Genomic DNA, 19,425 nt, shown 5'->3' on the forward strand with positions numbered 1-19,425 from the left:
TGCAATGACCACGAAGGGACTCAAACCCTCAATCTTCTGATCCGTACTCAGACGCCTTATCCATTAGGCCACGTGGTCAATGTCGGTCCAAAGATTAACGCCTAAGAAAGTATAGTAATATAAAGATTCAAGTAAAAAACATATTTGTTTTGTTTCTTTGAGACAACTGTTTTGGATAACCTTACACTCAGATGACAAACTTTAATCCAACAATAATTTCAATTATTAATTCTGAATAAAACTAATATTGTTTAGTATTCTACAATACCCCATTCAAGAAGTTTGAGAAACCTTAAACAAACTGAGAAATATATTTAATGGTTGATGTGCAATCTACAAAGTTTACTGAATAGTTTAAAGACCAAAGGGTTAGAGATTCTTCACTTTGAATCATGTTTGATCTGATTTCATTATTAAAATCCAAACATAAGATGTTATCTTTATGTAAAAATATATACACTTAGATGACAAACTTTGATCCAACAATAATTTTAGTTATTGATTCTGAAAGAAAATAATAATGTTTAGTATTCCACAATACCCAAGCCTAGAATTTTGAGAAACCTTAAATCAACTTATAGATATATTGACTGCTGTGCAATCTACAAAGTTTGCTAAATAGTTTAAAGAACAAAAGTTTTGAGATATTTTACTTTGAGCTGTGTTTGTTCTGATTTCATTATTATATTCCAGACAAAATATTTAATCTTAATGAAAAAAATACAGTATAAACAAATAACATTGAATGCAATGACCACGAAGGGACTCGAACCTTCAATTTTCTTATCCTAAGTCAGACGCCTTATCCATTAGGCCACGTGGTCAATGTCTGGCCAAAGATTAACGCCTAAGAAAGTATAGTAATATAAAGATTCAAGTAAAAAACATATTTGTTTTGTTTCTTTGAGACAACTGTTTTGGATAATCTTACACTCAGATGACAAACTTTAATCCAACAATAATTTCAATTATTAATTCTGAATAAAACTAATATTGTTTAGTATTCTACAATACCCCATTCAAGAAGTTTGAGAAACCTTAAACAAACTGAGAAATATATTTAATGGTTGATGTGCAATCTACAAAGTTTACTGAATAGTTTAAAGACCAAAGGGTTAGAGATTCTTCACTTTGAATCATGTTTGATCTGATTTCATTATTATAATCCAAACATAAGATGTTATCTTTATGTAAAAATATATACACTTAGATGACAAACTTTGATCCAACAATAATTTTAGTTATTGATTCTGAAAGAAAATAATAATGTTTAGTATTCCACAATACCCAGGCCTAGAATTTTGAAAAACCTTAAATCAACTCAAAGATACATTGACTGCTGTGCAATCTACAAAGTTTGCTAAATAGTTTAAAGAACAAAGGTTTTGAGATATTTTACTTTGAGCTGTGTTTGTTCTGATATCATTATTATATTCCTTACAAAATATATAATCTTAATGAAAAAAATACAGTATAAACAAATAACATCGAATCCAATGACCACGAAAGGACTCGAACCCTCAATCTTCTGATCCGAAGTCAGACGCCTTTTCCATTAGGCCACGTGGTCACTGTTTGTCAATATATTAATGCCTAAGAATGTATAGTAACATAAAGATTCAAGTAAAAAACATATTTGTTTTTTTCTTTGAGACAACTGTTTTGGATAATCTTACACTCAGATGACAAACTTTAATCCAACAATAATTTCAATTATTAATTCTGAATAAAATTAATATTGTTTAGTATTCTACAATACCCCATTCAAGAAGTTTGAGAAACCTTAAACAAACTGAGAAATATATTTAATGGTTGATGTGCAATCTACAAAGTTTACTGAATAGTTTAAAGACCAAAGGGTTAGAGATTCTTCACTTTGAATCATGTTTGATCTGATTTCATTATTATAATCCAAACATAAGATGTTATCTTTATGTAAAAATATATACACCTAGATGCCAAATTTTGATCCAACAAAAATTTTAGTTATTGATTATGAAAGAAAATAATAATGTTTAGTATTCCACAATACCCAAGCCTAGAATTTTGAGAAACCTTAAATCAACTTATAGATACATTGACTGCTGTGCAATCTACAAAGTTTGCTAAATAGTTTAAAGAACAAAGGTTTTGAGATATTTTACTTTGAGCTGTGTTTGTTCTGATTTCATTATTATATTCCTTACAAAATATTTCATCTTAATGAAAAAATACAGTATAAACAAATAACATTGAATGCAATGACCACGAAGGGACTCAAACCCTCAATCTTCTGATCCGTAGTCAGACGCCTTATCCATTAGGCCACGTGGTCAATGTCGGTCCAAAGATTAACGCCTAAGAAAGTATAGTAATATAAAGATTCAAGTAAAAAACATATTTGTTTTGTTTCTTTGAGACAACTGTTTTGGATAACCTTACACTCAGATGACAAACTTTAATCCAACAATAATTTCAATTATTAATTCTGAATAAAACTAATATTGTTTAGTATTCTACAATACCCCATTCAAGAAGTTTGAGAAACCTTAAACAAACTGAGAAATATATTTAATGGTTGATGTGCAATCTACAAAGTTTACTGAATAGTTCAAAGACCAAAGGGTTAGAGAATCTTCACTCTGAATCATGTTTGATCTGATTTCATTATTATAATCCATACATAAGATGTTATCTTTATGTAAAAATATATACACCTAGATGACAAACTTTGATCCAACAATAATTTTAGTTATTGATTCTGAAAGAAAATAATAATGTTTAGTATTCCACAATACCCAAGTCTAGAATTTTGAGAAACCTTAAATCAACTTAAAGATACATTGACTGCTGTGCAATCTACAAAGTTTGCTAAATAGTTTAAAGAACAAAGGTTTTGAGATATTTTACTTTGAGCTGTGTTTGTTCTGATTTCATTTTTATATTCCTTACAAAATATTTCATCTTAATGAAAAAATACAGTATAAACAAATAACATTGAATGCAATAACCACGAAGGGACTTGAACCCTCAATCTTCTGATCCGAAGTCAGACACCTTATCCATTAGGCCACGTGGTCAATGTCTGGCCAAATATTAACGCCTAGGAAAGTATAGTAATATAAAGATTCAAGTAAGGGGGGCGTGGCCTAGCGGGACTCTGGAGTGGATGCATGGTGCATGAGCTCCTGCTGCAAACTAATAATTAAAGCCTTTTTAGGTGCCTACACACCCAGTATTTTGCCCACAGTGCACCCACAAGACCCCTACCATGTAAGGAGGAGAGCTGCGGAGCCGGAGTGCAGGTTACTCCTGCACTTGCGGGTTGCGGCCTCCACCCGGGGTGAAGCCGGGACCTAGATTTAAGAGCCAGCCGACCAGACTCCGGTGCGCTCCGGACGCTACAGCCCGCCACATAGCCGGCAACAAAGAAGTTCCCCCAGCCTGAGAAGCCTTACCGGGAGCAGCGGAGGCGAAGGCGAGCCCCAGGCGAGCCCCAGGAACTACGGGCTAGCCGCCGAGACGAGCCGCTGCCCTGCTCGTGGAGGACCCGGTGGCGGCGGCCATCTTGGAAGAGGTGGGCGGAGAGCAGCAGAGGCTGAGAGCGCACGAACGACCCCCGTTGACGGCGGGCACACCACCCTTGGCGCATGACCGTGCTCTGAGGAGGCCCCCATTCGAGCTGACGGACCACGGGCGGCGGCGGAGGAGGGAGAGGCCCGTTTGAGCTGAGGAGCTGAGGAGCGGCGGCAATCTTGGAGGAGGCAAGGCCAGTACTAGCTATAGAGTCCCTGCAGATTCTCACCAGCCCTGTACAGTTGCAACCTGAGGAGCTCTGTGCTGTGTGTGCACTGGGAGCTGGCTTATATGGTGCATTCAACACCTCATACCATTATACGCCTATCCAGCATTCTATTAGCATTGCCTGGTCCTCGTCCACTACACAGTACACCAGAGCCCCCTGGTGGTAGCCCATATACAGCATCTCCCTCACCTAAAGCACAGGGGCACTATTTGACGAGAAGGTGAAATCGTTGGCTCCTTGTTGTGGTGCACGCTGCGGCACATACAGGATGTAGACCCCTCTTCAATGAATCCTCATCGTCACCCCCCGCAATCATTTTAGCTGATGTAATCACGCACATGGCGTAAGAGGATACCTGCCGTCCTAGATCTTAGACGGAATTCTCCTTTCTACTGGAACCCTCCCATCCCCTCAAAGTAATACATGATGGCTCCAAAAAAGAATAAAGCCTCCAAATCAATCTCTCAAGTTGCCTTTTTCAAGCCTTCCCCATATCGAAATAAATCTCAGGGTCCTGGATCTTCTGCCTCCGGGTCGGATCTCCCGCCCACAACTTCATTGCCCATGATGGCTCTATCTTCATCCCAGGATTCCCCCCCCCTCTCCTCGCCTGGAAGACAGCGAAGCCTTAACGGTGGGTACCATGAAGCTATTGCTACACCAGTTTAAGGATGAGGTGGCGTCCGAATTTTGCACTATGTTGCAGTCTTGCCAGCGGTCCGTTGAGGAGTTGGGTGAGAGGACCGGACACTTGGAAACCAAGATGGGGGAGGTGGTGGGCTCTCATAATACTTTGATCGATTCCCATGATATTCTTGAAAAGGAGGTGGCGGCTCTGCGGGACAAAGTAGCGGACCTGGAGGACCGCTCACGCAGAAATAATCTCAAGCTCCGAGGGGTACCAGAATCCGTATCTAATAGCAGCCTACATGACTATACAATCGAAATATTCAAGAAGCTGCTACCCTCCGCTACATCTGCGGACTTGATATTGGACCGTATCCATAGGGTCCCGAAGGCCCGCAGTGCTCCTGAAGGAGCGTCGAGAGATGTTTTGATGAGAGTCCACTTCTTTCATATCAAGGAATCCCTACTTAAAGCAGCTAGACCTACCTCAGATACAGCGTGTGCTATGGGCCGGCTTCAGCTTTTCGGAGACTTATCGCACTACACCCTCACCAGGAGACGTGCCTTTCAGCCTGTCACCGTGGCCCTTAGGAAAGCTGGAATCGTATATAGGTGGGGTTTCCCCACGCGTCTATTGATTTCTAGAGAAGGATCCACGATAGTAGTGTCTTCGGTCGACGACGGTATGAGACTTCTTCACAAATGGAATATAACTGGAGACCAGGGGCCCGACTCTCCTGACCGCCGACTTCAGCCGGACTGGTCGACGGTTGGGAAGTAGGCCCTTATCACGCGGTGTTTTCCCTGCCATTGATATCCACTTATAAGACTAGCGTTGTTTCCGTATGATTGTACTAACCTTAGGGCTTATTACAAGTTACATGCCTGGTTATTACATGCTTTATATCCCTTAGACTAATGTACGGCAGGGTTGTTTTTTTTTCTTTTTTGTCTCTTGTTTCTCCTTAAAGGACGTGATGGTTCCACGGGCTCCAGGACTGGTCTGTATGCTCTTTGCTGAGCCCTCTTATTGTTGTATTTACAGTATTGCTCTGTGCCAGTTCCGGGACCCTGTGACTACATTACTAATTAACCCATCATTCCATTCCTAATGACACCCCGTTTATATGCCATGTGCGATTGAATATACAATTTACTAATACTATGATTACTTGATTGCGGGTAGGTTGGCCACTAACCTCCCAACTTTGCTTGGTGAGGCGCTGAATGTTTTGGCGCCTTACTATGACTTCGTCTCTACACGGAGTTGACTTTCCTTGTTTTGTGTACTATATTTTTCTCCTTTCTCTCTTTGTCCTCCTTAGTATGTCTCCTTTTGTGTCTCCCCCCCCCCCATGACTCTTTTCTCCTTACACATATGTTCAGGGAATTGTACCTTTTGATCACATTTCTTGGTTTCAGCGAATGCTCCGCCTCCTGGTTAGTTTATTATGGTTAACTTGGTATCATTGAACGTTAAGGGATTGAACTCCCCACAGAAACGTAAACTGGCCTTATCCTCCTTCTATAAAATTAAGGCGAATGTGGTCGCTATTCAGGAAACCCACTTTAGGAAATTAGACCCCCCTAGATTCTATGATAATCACTTCCCTACCTGCAACATGTCCAACGGCCCCGTAAAAAAAGCCGGAGTGGCTATACTAATCTCTAATGATTACCAATTTACTCTGGACTCCCAAATTGTAGACCCCGAAGGAAGGTATTTAATATTAATCGGAAAGCTGGAAGATTCTGTTGTCACCCTGGCCTCCTGCTATGCACCCAACTCTGGTCAACTCTCCTTTTGTAGGAATCTATTCTCCCTGATACAGAAGCACGCTAAAGGTGCAGTCATGTTATTGGGGGACTTTAATTTAGTTGTAGACCCCACTGTTGATAGATCTCTCCCCACCAGAAGTCCCTTAGCTAAATCCAGAACTTCCCCTATTAATACCCTTGGGCTTAGACAACTACTAGGAGAATACGAACTCTACGATGCGTGGAGAACTAAACACCCTACGGTTAGGGATTACTCCTTTTATTCGCATGTCCACTCCTCATACTCTAGAATTGATCTCGTATTAACTGACAGTGGGTCACTACCGACCATTATGAAAATTAACATACTACCGATGACATGGTCGGACCACTCTCCGATTAAGGTTGTGTGGAAGCTCGAGGCCCCTAGAGTTACTCCGAGTCCTTGGAGACTAGGAAATTTCTTGTTAGGCCATCAGGAAGCTTCACTTGCCATGCAACAAACCTTAAGGGTATATTTAGAAACTAACAAACCTGAAGACACTTCAGTCTTTAATAATTGGTGCTCTTGTAAGGCTGTAATGCGGGGGGCTGCCATTCTGGCCGCTTCACGACTGAAACGTTCTCAAATTGCCGAACGAGCTGAAGCCGAGAGCGAAGTTGCAAAACTAGAAATAGCACATAAAGCTGACCCACATAATAGAACTGCCTTTAAGCTTTTGCTGGCCGCAAGGGAAAGGGTGAACACTTTTTCTCTGCGGGAAGTACAACGCAACCTCGCTCGACTAAATCAGAGATTCTATGTATTTGGAAATAAGGCAGGGCGTCTTTTGGCGAGGAAACTGAGAGGTAGGCGAGCTAAGGCCAGAATCCACTTTGTTTATTCTCCCACGGGTTCAAGAGTCTCTGACCCATATAGATTAGCAGATACTTTCGCAGAGTATTACTCCCAACTCTACAACTTACAGTCAGACCCTGATACCACCCAACCCATTGAAGCTGAAATTCAGTCATTTTTAAAAAACTTATCCCTGCCGACACTGAGCTCCGAAACCTGCCTGTCCCTTGGCTCCCCCTGGACGATGTCTGAACTTGAGGCGGCTATTGATGGTCTTCCACGAGATAAAGCACCGGGCCCAGACGGTTTTCCATCTAATTTCTACAAAACTTATACAGCAGACTTGACTCCAGTGTTATTGGCTGTCTTTAACGAGGCATCAGAAGCGGGGAGGTTCCCGAAAGAGATGCTTGAAGCAAGGATAGTGGCTATCCCTAAACCGGGTAAATCTCCCGCATCCGTTCAAAATTACAGACCGATAGCTTTGTTGAATACAGACGTCAAACTTTTTGCTAAGTTAATCGCTAACCGTCTTTGCCCCTTACTGCCTACTCTTATAGCTGCTGACCAGGTTGGCTTCGTCCCGGGCAGGCAGGCCCTGGACAACACTCAGAGAGCTTATAATGTCATTGAATATTGTAATGTTAATAGAACGCCCCTCCTGGTCCTATCATTAGATGCTGAAAAGGCGTTTGATAGGCTACACTGGGGGTACCTAAGATCAGTTCTGGGTAAGTTTGGATTTCAGGGTAAGTTTCTAGATTCCATCTTTGCATTATATTCTACCCCCTCCGCCAAGGTATATGTTAATGGGTGTCTCTCCAGGGGTTTCGAAATTCTAAACGGCACAAGACAGGGGTGCCCTTTATCTCCCCTAATTTTCAATTTGGCTATTGAACCCCTGGCTGAGACTATTAGGACTGACACAGAAGTCTCGGGCCCTGAGATAGGGGGACTGAGTCATAAAATCAGTCTCTTCGCAGATGATATACTAGTATGCTTGCCAAACTCCGAATCCTCCCTTATCGGACTCCATGCCATATTAGATAGGTACTCCAGATTGTCATTCTATAAATTGAAAACTTCCAAAACGGAAGCCCTACCACTTCATATCCAGCCACATATCCTGGCCTTACTTAAGGATAGATACAGATATGCTTGGCAGGTGAGATCTATTAAATATTTAGGTATACATCTATCGCTTGATAAAGACCTTTACGATTGTAACTACACACCTTTATTTAGCGCCTTCGACAAATTGATTTAAGAGTGGTCCCTACATGAAATCTCCTGGCTGGGGCGGGTCTCTGCAACAAAAATGGTACTACTTCCGAAACTCCTCTACCTATTCCGGGCCATCCCCCGCCATTTCCCTAAAGCTCTTAGTGTTAAGGCTAATAAAATGTTATCACACTTTATTTGGAAAGGAGCGAAACCACGGATCTCTAGGCAGGTTCTTTCATTGCCCAAGAGCTTTGGTGGGGTAGCTTACCCCAACCTAGATGCATATCACTCTGCATGCCTTCTCAGCCAGGCCCGAGATTGGTTTGTCGTTCATTCCCCCAAACCATGGGTTGTTATCGAAAAAGCCTTCTTAGGACCGATTAATATAACAGACCTATTTCTATTACCTACACAGAGTGTTCCGAAATGGTCAGGCCTTGGGGACGCGATTAGAAGTACACTGAAGATATGGCACTCCGTGGTTGCATCTGACCCAACTATAAAACTACCTGCAGCGGACCTCTCTATCAGAACGGTCGCTTGTAATATCCCTGATCTTATTTTGGATGCCTGGATTGACGCTGGAGTTGTGAGACTGAAAGACCTTTTTTTGAAAAATAGCTTGATCCCGTTCTCCCAGCTTCAGTCTCGGTTTGGGATTTCAAAACATGACTTTTTCAAGTACCTACAGATACGCCATTGGCTCCAACCGTATGTTAATGAGACTAGAGGCCCACTCCCCCTACCTGCCATTATGCTCTCCAGATTGTCATCCCCCGGTCATAGGGGTGGGATATCCAGGTGGTACCAGTATATTGTTCTTTTGAATGAAAAAGGGAAATTGCCTGCGCAGTTGAAGTGGGAGAGAGATCTCTCTATGGTACTTCGAGAAGAAGAGTGGGATACAATTTCATCACTGTGCTTTAAAATATCTAAATGTCTCCAGCACTCAGAAATGTTCTATAAATTATGCAATAGGGCGTACTTCACCCCGCAGCGGCTTCACCACATCTGGCCCTCGACTTCCCAGCTATGCTGGAGAAAATGTGGTGGAGAGGGCTCCAGTCTACATATTTTTTGGGACTGTCCAGTCCTGAGGCCTCTGTGGACGGAAGTATTCTCACTTTTGGGGGAGCTAGTTGGAACGACAGTGCCATTGGATCCACTGTTGGCCCTATTTCACTACCCTTCTCACACTTTCCAGAGCTGTGACAGGTATATCGTAGGACATGTCTTAATATCAACTAAGGCAGCAATAGGCCAACTGTGGAAATCACAGTCCATACCCCACATTCAGACGGTTATTAATAATACCCACAAGCATTTTCTGTTTGAAACAGCGGGATGTGTGTATTCTTCTTCCCCCTCTTCTATTTATATGAGATGGTTTAAATGGGGTGAATTCCGGGAGAGAAAGGGAATGCCCCCCTATCTAACTAACTAACTAGCTATTTATCTCTACGTTACAATATTTGAGTAAGGTGCCCCCCTGATACGCATATTCTCCTCTCTTTAACTATCCCTCATGTGTTGTTGTCTTGTTCTGTCTTCCCCTTTCTACTGCTCTCTCTATTCTATTATTCTTAAGGTTATAGTTACGATTGATAGTTAAGAGAATTAATGTACACGATTAGTGAACTGAGTCTCTAGATTCAGAGTTGGTTTATATGACTGTACCTACTGTAACCAGCTCAAAGCTGTACTCATTATATGACCTCTGTTCGTGTACATTTATTTGATTTTTCTTCTCTGTACTTGGAAATTAATAAAAAAATCATTATTGAAAAAAAAAAAGATTCAAGTAAAAAACATAATTGTTTTGTTTCTTTGAGACAACTGTTTTGGATAATCTTACACTCAGATGACAAACTTTAATCCAACAATAATTTCAATTATTAATTCTGAATAAAACTAATATTGTTTAGTATTCTACAATACCCCATTCAAGAAGTTTGAGAAACCTTAAACAAACTGAGAAATATATTTAATGGTTGATGTGCAATCTACAAAGTTTACTGAATAGTTTAAAGACCAAAGGGTTAGAGATTCTTCACTTTGAATCATGTTTGATCTTATTTCATTATTATAATCCAAACATAAGATGTTATCTTTATGTAAAAATATATACACCTAGATGACAAACTTTGATCCAACAATAATTTTAGTTATTGATTCTGAAAGAAAATAATAATGTTTAGTATTCCACAATACCCAAGCCTAGAATTTTGGGAAACCTTAAATCAACTTAAAGATACATTGACTGCTGTGCAATCTACAAAGTTTGCTAAATAGTTTAAAGAACAAAGGTTTTGAGATATTTTACTTTGAGCTGTGTTTGTTCTGATTTCATTATTATATTCCTTACAAAATATTTCATCTTAATGAAAAAAATACAGTATAAACAAATAACATTGAATACAATGACAACGAAGGGACTCGAACCCTCAATCTTCTGATCCGAAGTCAGACGCCTTATCCAATAGGCCACGTGGTCACTGTTTGTCAATATATTAATGCCTAAGAAAGTATAGTAACATAAAGATTCAAGTAAAAAACATATTTGTTTTTTTCTTTGAGACAACTGTTTTGGATATTCTTACACTCAGATGACAAACTTTAATCCAACAATAATTTCAATTATTAATTCAGAATAAAACTAATATTGTTTAGTATTCTACAATACCCCATTCAAGAAGTTTGAGACACCTTAAACAAACTGAGAAATATATTTAATGGTTGATGTGCAATCTACAAAGTTTACTGAATAGTTTAAAGACCAAACTGTTAGAGATTCTTCACTTTGAATCATGTTTAATCTGATTTCATTATTAAAATCCAAACATAAGATGTTATCTTTATGTAAAAATATATACACCTAGATGACAAACTTTGATCCAACAATAATTTTAGTTATTGATTCTGAAAGAAAATAATAATAATGTTTAGTATTCCACAATACCCAAGCCTAGAATTTTGAGAAACCTTAAATCAACTTATAGATATATTGACTGCTGTGCAATCTACAAAGTTTGCTAAATAGTTTAAAGAACAAAGGTTTTGAGATATTTTACTTTGAGCTGTGTTTGTTCTGATTTCATTATTATATTCCTTACAAAATATTTCATCTTAATGAAAAAAATACAGTATAAACAAATAACATTGAATCCAATGAGCACGAAGGGACTCGAACCCTCAATCTTCTGATCCAAAGTCAGACGCCTTATCCATTAGGCCACGTGGTCAATGTCTGTCCAAAGATTAACGCCTAAGAAAGTATAGTAATATAGAGATTCAGGTAAAAAACATATTTGTTTTTTTCTTTGAGACAACTGTTTTGGATAATCTTACACTCAGATGACAAACTTTAATCCAACAATAATTTCAATTATTAATTCTGAATAAAACTAATATTGTTTAGTATTCTACAATACCCCATTCAAGAAGTTTGAGAAACCTTAAACAAACTGATAAATATATTTAATGGTTGATGTGCAATCTACAAAGTTTACTGAATAGTTTAAAGACCAAAGGGTTAGAGATTCTTCACTTTGAATCATGTTTGATCTGATTTCATTATTAAAATCCAAACATAAGATGTTATCTTTATGTAAAAATATATACACCTAGATGACAAACTTTGATCCAACAATAATTTTAGTTATTGATTCTGAAAGAAAATAATAATGTTTAGTATTCCACAATACCCAAGCCTAGAATTTTGAGAAACCTTAAATCAACTTAAAGATACATTGACTGCTGTGCAATCTACAAAGTTTGCTAAATAGTTTAAAGAACAAAGGTTTTCAGATATTTTACTTTGAGCTGTGTTTGTTCTGTTTTCATTATTATATTCCTTACAAAATATTTAATCTTAATGAAAAAATACAGTATAAACAAGTGACATTGAATCCAATGACCACGATGGGACTCAAACCCTCAATCTTCTGATCCGAAGTCAGACGCCTTATCCATTAGGCCACGTGGTCACTGTCTGTCCAAAGCTTAACGCCTAAGAAAGTTTAGTAATATAAAGATTCAAGTAAAAAACATATTTGTTTTGTTTCTTTGAGACAACTGTTTTGGATAATATTACATGTAGGAAAAAAAAACTGTGTTCCCTAATGCACACCGAGTGAATAATATTACTATATAATAATAGTCAGATAATACGGAGATCTTAGTTGCGTATATCTGCAGATATAGGGTTAAGCCCCCAGGCCGATCGACAAGGCTTCTCCGTCACTGGGGGTCCCTAATACTAGGTATGGGCCTGGGGTACAGGACCCCACAATGTCGGCACAGGTCGGCCACCCCAGGTCAGCACACAGGTGAAAATTAATAGGGGTTAATAAGAAGCACAGAAGTGCTATGTAAGTGGTGTGATTAAAATAATATATACAAAGTGATAGGAAAAATAATAAGTGTTAATAAAGTGTTAGGGTGTGCCGACCTGCAGCAGCCCACCCATACCGACACAGGGGCCACTGCACCCCACACCCACCCCACAATTAATTACATATATATATATCTGGGTTAAATTCCCAGTGTAAGGCCACATGGTAATGGCACCTACAGCATCTGCGAGCCAGCTTACCTGGGGATACCCCTGGCTTCCCCTATGGCACTACTAGAGTCAGCAATCCCTCCTAATGCTGACCCATTTGTGCCTCTCTATATACAATACACAAGGTGGAAAGCTGCTCAATCAGATTGTAATGTCACTCAGGTGCTAAAAGGGGAGGGGTAATTCTGTGTAGGAAAAAAACTGTGTTCCCTAATGCACACCGAGTGAATAATATTACTATATAATAATAGTCAGATAATACGGAGATCTTAGTTGCGTATATCTGCAGATATAGGGTTAAGCCCCCTGGCCGATCGACAAGGCTTCTCCGTCACTGGGGGTCCCTAATACTAGGTATGGGTCCGGGGTGCAGGACCCCACGATGTCGGCACAGGTCGGCCACCCCAGGTCAGCACACAGGTGAGAATTAATAGGGGTTAATAAGAAGCACAGAAGTGCTATGTAAGTGGTGTGATTAAAATAATATATACAAAGTGATAGGGAAAATCATAAGTGTTAATAAAGTGTTAGGGTGTGCCGACCTGAAGCAGCCCAGCCATACCGACACAGGGGCCACCGCACCCCACACCCACCCCATAAATAATTACAAATATGTCTGGGTTAAATTCCCAGTGTAAGGCCACATGGTAATGGCTCCTACAGCATCTGAGAGCCAGAATACCTGGGGATACCCCTGGCTTCCCCTATGGCACTATGGAGTCAGCAATCCCTCCTAATGCTGACCCATCTATGCCTCTCTAAATACAATACACAAAATGGAAAGATGCTCAATCAGATTGTAATGTCACTCAGGTGCTAAAAGGGAGGGGTAATTCTGTGTAGGAAAAAACTGTGTTCCCTAATGCACACCGAGTGAAAAATATTACGACATAATAGTCAGATAATTCGGAGATCTTAGTTGCGTATAGATGACAAATTTTGATCCAACAATAATTTTAGTTATTGATTCTGAAAGAAAATAATAATGTTTAGTATTCCACAATACCCAAGCCTAGAATTTTGAGAAACCTTAAATCAACTTAAAGAAACATTGACTGCTGTGCAATCTACAAAGATTTCTAAATAGTTTAAAGAACAAAGGTTTTCAGATATTTTACTTTGAGCTGTGTTTGTTCTGATTTCATTATTATTTTCCTAACAAAATATTTCATCTTAATGAAAAAAATACAGTATAAACAAATATTATTGAATCCAATGACCACGAAGGGACTCGAGCCCACAATCTTCTGATCCAAAGTCAGACGCCTTATTCATTAGGCCACGTGGTCAATGTCGGTCCAAAGAATAACGCCTAAGAAAGTATAGTAATATAAAGATTCAAGTAAAAAACATATTTGTTTTGTTTCTTTGAGACAACTGTTTTGGATAACCTTACACTCAGATGACAAACTTTAATTCAACAATAATTTCAATTATTAATTCTGAATAAAACTAATATTGTTTAGTATTCTACAATACCCCATTCAAGAAGTTTGAGAAACCTTAAACAAACTGAGAAATATATTTAATGGTTGATGTGCAATCTACAAAGTTTACTGAATAGTTTAAAGACCAAAGGGTTAGAGATTCTTCACTTTGAATCATGTTTGATCTGATTTCATTATTATAATCCATACATAAGATGTTATCTTTATGTAAAAATATATACACCTAGATGACAAACTTTGATCCAACAATAATTTTAGTTATTGATTCTGAAAGAAAATAATAATGTTTAGTATTCCACAATACCCAAGCCTAGAATTTTGAGAAACCTTAAATCAACTTAAAGATACATTGACTGCTGTGCAATCTACAAAGTTTGCTAAATAGTTTAAAGAACAAAGGTTTTGAGATATTTTACTTTGAGCTGTGTTTGTTCTGATTTCATTATTATATTCCTTACAAAATATTTCATCTTAATGAAAAAATACAGTATAAACAAATAACATTGAATGCAATAACCACGAAGGGACCTTTTTAGGTGCCTACACACCCAGTATTTTGCCCACAGTGCACCCACAAGACCCCTACCACGTAAGGAGGAGAGCTGCGGAGCCGGAGTGCAGGTTACTCCTGCACTTGCGGGTTGCGGCCTCCACCCGGGGTGAAGCCGGGACCTAGATTTAAGAGCCAGCCGACCAGACTCCGGTGCGCTCCGGACGCTACAGCCCGCCACATAGCCGGCAACAAAGAAGTTCCCCCAGCCTGAGAAGCCTTACCGGGAGCAGCGGAGGCGAAGGCGAGCCCCAGGCGAGCCCCAGGAACTACGGGCTAGCCGCCGAGACGAGCCGCGGCCCTGCTCGTGGAGGACCCGGTGGCGGCGGCCATCTTGGGAGAGGCGGGCGGAGAGCAGCAGAGGCTGAGAGCGCACGAACGACCCCCGTTGACGGCGGGCACACCACCCTTGGCGCATGACCGTGGGCTGAGGAGGCCCCCATTCGAGCTGACGGACCATGGGCGGCGGCGGAGGAGGGAGAGGCCCGTTTGAGCTGAGGAGCTGAGGAGCGGCGGCCATCTTGGAGGAGGCAAGGCCAGTACTAGCTATAGAGTCCCTGCAGATTCTCACCAGCCCTGTACAGTTTCAACCTGAGGAGCTCTGTGCTGTGTGTGCACTGGGAGCTGGCTTATATGGTGCATTCAACACCTCATACCATTATACGCCTATCCAGCATTCTATTAGCATTGCCTGGTCCTCGTCCACTACACAGTACACCAGAGCCCCCTGGTGGTCGCCCATATACAGCATCTCCCTCACCTAAAGCACAGGGGCACTATTTGACGAGAAGGTGACATCGTTGGCTCCTTGTTGTGGTGCACGCTGCGGCACATACAGGATGTAGACCCCTCTTCAATGAATCCTCATCGTCACCCCCCGCAATCATTTTAGCTGATGTAATCACGCACATGGCGTAAGAGGATACCTGCCGTCCTAGACCTTAGACGGAATTCTCCTTTCTACTGGAACCCTCCCATCCCCTCAAAGTAATACATGATGGCTCCAAAAAAGAATAAAGCCTCCAAATCAATCTCTCAAGTTGCCTTTTTCAAGCCTTCCCCATATCGAAATAAATCTCAGGGTCCTGGATCTTCTGCCTCCGGTTTGGATCTCCCGCCCACAACTTCATCGCCCATGATGGCTCTATCTTCATCCCAGGATTCCCCCCCCTCTCCTCGCCTGGAAGACAGCGAAGCCTTAACGGTGGGTACCATGAAGCTATTGCTACACCAGTTTAAGGATGAGGTGGCGTCCGAATTTCGCACTATGTTGCAGTCTTGCCAGCGGTCCGTTGAGGAGTTGGGTGAGAGGACCGGACACTTGGAAACCAAGATGGGGGAGGTGGTGGGCTCTCATAATACTTTGATCGATTCCCATGATATTCTTGAAGGGGAGGTGGCGGCTCTGCGGGACAAAGTAGCGGACCTGGAGGGCCGCTCACGCAGAAATAATCTCAAGCTCCGAGGGGTACCAGAATCCGTATCTAATAGCAGCCTACATGACTATACAATCGAAATATTCAAGAAGCTGCTACCCTCCGCTACATCTGCGGACTTGATATTGGACCGTATCCATAGGGTCCCGAAGGCCCGCAGTGCTCCTGAAGGAGCGTCGAGAGATGTTTTGATGAGAGTCCACTTCTTTCATATCAAGGAATCCCTACTTAAAGCAGCTGGACCTACCTCAGATACGGCGAGTGCTATGGGCCGGCTTCAGCTTTTCGGAGACTTATCACACTACACCCTCACCAGGAGACGTGCCTTTCAGCCTGTCACCGTGGCCCTTAGGAAAGCTGGAATCGTATATAGGTGGGGTTTCCCCGCGCGTCTATTGATTTCTAGAGAAGGATCCACGATAGTAGTGTCTTCGGTCGACGACGGTATGAGACTTCTTCACAAATGGAATATAACTGGAGACCAGGGGCCCGACTCTCCTGACCGCCGACTTCAGCCGGACTGGTCGACGGTTGGGAAGTAGGCCCTTATCACCGCGGTGTTTTCCCTGCCATTGATATCCACTTATAAGACTAGCGTTGTTTCCGTATGATTGTACTAACCTTAGGGCTTATTACAAGTTACATGCCTGGTTATTACATGCTTTATATCCCTTAGACTAATGTACGGCAGGGTTGTTTTTTTTTCTTTTTTGTCTCTTGTTTCTCCTTAAAGGACGTGATGGTTCCACGGGCTCCAGGACTGGTCTGTATGCTCTTCGCTGAGCCCTCTTATTATTGTTGTATTTACAGTATTGCTCTGTGCCAGTTCCAGGACCCTGTGACTACATTACTAATTAACCCATCATTCCATTCCTAATGACACCCCGTTTATATGCCATGTGCGATTGAATATACAATTTACTAATACTATGATTACTTGATTGCGGGTAGGTTGGCCACTAACCTCCCAACTTTGCTTGGTGAGGCGCTGAATGTTTTGGCGCCTTACTATGACTTCGTCTCTACACGGAGTTGACTTTCCTTGTTTTGTGTACTATATTTTTCTCCTTTCTCTCTTTGTCCTCCTTAGTATGTCTCCTTTTGTGTCTCCCCCCCCCCATGACTCTTTTCTCCTTACACATATGTTCAGGGAATTGTACCTTTTGATCACATTTCTTGGTTTCAGCGAATGCTCCGCCTCCTGGTTAGTTTATTATGGTTAACTTGGTATCATTGAACGTTAAGGGATTGAACTCCCCACAGAAACGTAAACTGGCCTTATCCTCCTTCTATAAAATGAAGGCGAATGTGGTCGCTATTCAGGAAACCCACTTTAGGAAATTAGACCCCTCTAGATTCTATGATAATCACTTCCCTACCTGCTACATGGCCAACGGCCCCGTAAAAAAAGCCGGAGTGGCTATACTAATCTCTAATGATTGCCAATTTACTCTGGACTCCCAAATTGTAGACCCCGAAGGAAGGTATTTAATATTAATCGGAAAGCTGGAAGATTCTGTTGTCACCCTGGCCTCCTGCTATGCACCCAACTCTGGTCAACTCTCCTTTTGTAGGAATCTATTATCCCTGATACAGAAGCACGCTAAAGGTGCAGTCATGTTATTGGGGGACTTTAATTTAGTTGTAGACCCCACTGTTGATAGATCTCTCCCCACCAGAAGTCCCTTAGCTAAATCCAGAACTTCCCCTATTAATACCCTTGGGCTTAGACAACTACTAGGAGAATACGAACTCTACGATGCGTGGAGAACTAAACACCCTACGGTTAGGGATTACTCCTTTTATTCGCATGTCCACTCCTCATACTCTAGAATTGATCTCGTATTAACTGACAGTGGGTCACTACCGACCATTATGAAAATTAACATACTACCGATGACATGGTCGGACCACTCTCCGATTAAGGTTGTGTGGAAGCTCGAGGCCCCTAGAGTTACTCCGAGTCCTTGGAGACTAGGAAATTTCTTGTTAGGCCATCAGGAAGCTTCACTTGCCATGCAACAAACCTTAAGGGTATATTTAGAAACTAACAAACCTGAAGACACTTCAGTCTTTAATAATTGGTGCTCTTGTAAGGCTGTAATGCGGGGGACTGCCATTCTGGCCGCTTCACGACTGAAACGTTCTCAAATTGCCGAACGAGCTGAAGCCGAGAGCGAAGTTGCAAAACTAGAAATAGCACATAAAGCTGACCCACATAATAGAACTGCCTTTAAGCTTTTGCTGGCCGCAAGGGAAAGGGTGAATACTTTTTCTCTGCGGGAAGTACAACGCAACCTCGCTCGACTAAATCAGAGATTCTATGTATTTGGAAATAAGGCAGGGCGTCTTTTGGCGAGGAAACTGAGAGGTAAGCGAGCTAAGGCCAGAATCCACTTTGTTTATTCTCCCACGGGTTCAAGAGTCTCTGACCCATATAGAATAGCAGATACTTTCGCAGAGTATTACTCCCGACTCTACAACTTATAGTCAGACCCTGATACCACCCAACCCATTGAAGCTGAAATTCAGTCATTTTTAAAAAACTTATCCCTGCCGACACTGAGCTCCGAAACCTGCCTGTCCCTTGGCTCCCCCTGGACGATGTCTGAACTTGAGGCGGCTATTGATGGTCTTCCACGAGATAAAGCACCGGGCCCAGACGGTTTTCCATCTAATTTCTACAAAACTTATAAAGCAGACTTGACTCCAGTGTTATTGGCTGTCTTTAACGAGGCATCAGAAGCGGGGAGGTTCCCGAAAGAGATGCTTGAAGCAAGGATAGTGGCTATCCCTAAACCGGGTAAATCTCCCGCATCCGTTCAAAATTACAGACCGATAGCTTTGTTGAATACAGACGTCAAACTTTTTGCTAAGTTAATCGCTAACCGTCTTTGCCCCTTACTGCCTACTCTTATAGCTGCTGACCAGGTTGGCTTCGTCCCGGGCAGGCAGGCCCCGGACAACACTCGGAGAGCTTATAATGTCATTGAATATTGTAATGTTAATAGAACGCCCCTCCTGGTCCTATCATTAGATGCTGAAAAGGCGTTTGATAGGCTACACTGGGGGTACCTAAGATCAGTTCTGGGTAAGTTTGGATTTCAGGGTAGGTTTCTAGATTCCATCTTTCCATTATATTCTACCCCCTCCGCCAAGGTATATGTTAATGGGTGTCTCTCCAGGGGTTTCGAAA

At 41.5% G+C, this 19,425-nt stretch overlaps 7 non-coding genes across 7 annotated transcripts; all 7 read right to left on the reverse strand.

Annotated features, from left to right (window-relative positions):
- Positions 1–5: 5 nt before the first annotated feature.
- On the reverse strand, positions 6–78 carry TRNAR-ACG (transfer RNA arginine (anticodon ACG)). Its single transcript has one exon. It is a non-coding gene; the product is annotated as a tRNA-Arg (tRNA).
- A 1,419-nt stretch (positions 79–1,497) lies between these two features.
- Positions 1,498–1,570, reverse strand: TRNAR-UCG (transfer RNA arginine (anticodon UCG)). The gene has a single exon. It is a non-coding gene; the product is annotated as a tRNA-Arg (tRNA).
- A 671-nt stretch (positions 1,571–2,241) lies between these two features.
- Positions 2,242–2,314, reverse strand: TRNAR-ACG (transfer RNA arginine (anticodon ACG)). Its single transcript has one exon. It is a non-coding gene; the product is annotated as a tRNA-Arg (tRNA).
- A 672-nt stretch (positions 2,315–2,986) lies between these two features.
- Positions 2,987–3,059, reverse strand: TRNAR-UCG (transfer RNA arginine (anticodon UCG)). The gene has a single exon. It is a non-coding gene; the product is annotated as a tRNA-Arg (tRNA).
- A 7,593-nt stretch (positions 3,060–10,652) lies between these two features.
- On the reverse strand, positions 10,653–10,725 carry TRNAR-UCG (transfer RNA arginine (anticodon UCG)). Its single transcript has one exon. It is a non-coding gene; the product is annotated as a tRNA-Arg (tRNA).
- Positions 10,726–11,400: 675 nt separating this feature from the next.
- On the reverse strand, positions 11,401–11,473 carry TRNAQ-UUG (transfer RNA glutamine (anticodon UUG)). The gene has a single exon. It is a non-coding gene; the product is annotated as a tRNA-Gln (tRNA).
- A 671-nt stretch (positions 11,474–12,144) lies between these two features.
- Positions 12,145–12,217, reverse strand: TRNAR-UCG (transfer RNA arginine (anticodon UCG)). Its single transcript has one exon. It is a non-coding gene; the product is annotated as a tRNA-Arg (tRNA).
- Between the last annotated feature and the right edge of the window lie 7,208 nt (positions 12,218–19,425).

The sequence above is a fragment of the Pseudophryne corroboree genome, chromosome 8 (assembly GCF_028390025.1).
Source record: "Pseudophryne corroboree isolate aPseCor3 chromosome 8, aPseCor3.hap2, whole genome shotgun sequence".
NCBI classification, from domain to species: Eukaryota; Metazoa; Chordata; class Amphibia; order Anura; family Myobatrachidae; genus Pseudophryne; species Pseudophryne corroboree.